The sequence below is a fragment of the Triticum dicoccoides genome, chromosome 6B (genome assembly GCF_002162155.2).
Source record: "Triticum dicoccoides isolate Atlit2015 ecotype Zavitan chromosome 6B, WEW_v2.0, whole genome shotgun sequence".
Lineage (NCBI taxonomy): Eukaryota > Viridiplantae > Streptophyta > Magnoliopsida > Poales > Poaceae > Triticum > Triticum dicoccoides.
This window is the reverse complement of record NC_041391.1, coordinates 2,368,481-2,370,397: the sequence shown is the minus strand read 5'-3', so window position 1 is coordinate 2,370,397 and position 1,917 is coordinate 2,368,481.

The window sequence follows — 1,917 nt, the reverse complement described above, 5'->3', positions numbered from 1 at the left end:
GCCCTCCACCCTCGTGACTGCCTCTGGCGCTGCTTGGAGTAGGGTCTAAGTCTCCTGGATCACGTTCGGTTGGAAAATCACGATCCCGAAGGTTTCATTCCGTTTGGACTCCGTTTCATATTCTAATTCTTCGAAATACTGAAAAAGGCAAAAAACAGCAATTCTGGGCTGGGCCTCCAGTTAATAGGTTAGTCCCAAAAGTAATATAAAACAGGAAAATAAAGCCCAATATAGTCCAAAACAGTAGACAAAGTAGCATGGAGTAATCAAAAATTATAGATACGTTCGAGACGTATCAACGTGACGAAGAACCTTTGCGTGAACCTGCTAGGCTTCTTGGGCGTGTATGGAAAGACAAAAGATACACCTGAGGCACGGGAGGACCTGCAACGCTTGCATGAAAAAGAAGGCATGCCTCCGAAGCAGTATGAAGGTCCTGCCAGCTACGCTCTTATGAAAGAAGAGAAAGAAATCTTCTTTGAATGCCTGCTCAGTATGAAGGTCCCGACTGGCTTCTCATCGAATATAAAGGGAATAATAAATATGCGAGAGAAAAAGTTCCAGAACCTAAAGTCTCATGACTGCCACGTGATTATGACACAACTGCTTCCGGTTGCATTGAGGGGGCTTCTACCAGAAAACGTCCGATTAGCCATTGTGAAGCTATTTGGATTCCTCAATGCAATATCTCAGAAGGTGATCGATCCAGAAATCGTACCAATGCTAAGGAGTGATGTGGTGCAATGTCTTGTCAGTTTCGAGCTGGTGTTCGCACCATCCTTCTTCAATATCATGACGAACGTCCTAGTTCATCTAGTCGACGAGATTCTCATTCTGGGCCCGTATTTCTACACAATATGTTCCCCTTTGAGAGGTTCGTGGGAGTCCTAAAGAAATATGTCCATAACCGCGCTAGGCCAGAAGGAAGCATCTCCATGGGCCATCAAACAGAGGATGTCATCGGGTTTTGTGTTGACTTCATTCCTGGTCTTAAGAAGATAGGTCTCCCTAAATCGCGGTATGAGGGGAGACTAACTGGAAAAGGCACGCTTGGAAGGGACTCAATAATATGCAGGGACGGATATTCTTGGTCTCAAGCACACTACACAGTTCTACAGAACTCTACCTTGGTGACCCCGTATGTCGATGAACACAAGAATAGTCTGCGCTCCAAACACCCGGAGCAGTGCGACGACTGGATTACATGTGAACACATCAGGACTTTCAGCAGTTGGTTGGAAACACGTCTCAGAGGTGACAGCACTGTTTGTGATGAGCTGTACTTGTTGTCCAGGGGACCATCTTCGACTGTAATGATTTGGAAAGGATACGAGATAAATGGGAATACATTTTACACGATTGACCAAGATCAAAAGAGCACCAACCAAAACAACGGTTTCCGCTTTGATGCAGCAACCGAGAGGGGAAATGACACATATTATGGTTACATAGTGGACATATGGGAACTTGACTACGGAGTAGATTTTAAGGTCCCTTTGTTTAAGTGCAAATGGGTTAATCTGTCAGGAGGCGGGGTACAGGTAGACCCACAGTACGGAATGACAACAGTGGATCTTAAAAATCTTGGGTACACTGACGAACCGTTCGTCCTAGCAAATGATGTGGCACAAGTTATCTATGTGAAGGACATGTCTACCAGACGAGAAAAAGAAAATATAAGGAGGCGAATACATCACACGATGAGCCAAAGCGCCACATAGTTCTTTCAGGAAAAAGGGACATCCTGGGAGTGGAGGGCAAGACAGACATGTCTGAAGAGTATGAAAAGTTTCCTGAAATTCCTCCCTTCAAAGTCAAGGCTGACCCAAGCATCCTGATAAACGATGAAGATTATCCATGGTTACGGCGCAATAAGCAAATGCCACAAGGGAAGAAAAAGTGAAGACTTTCTGCCGC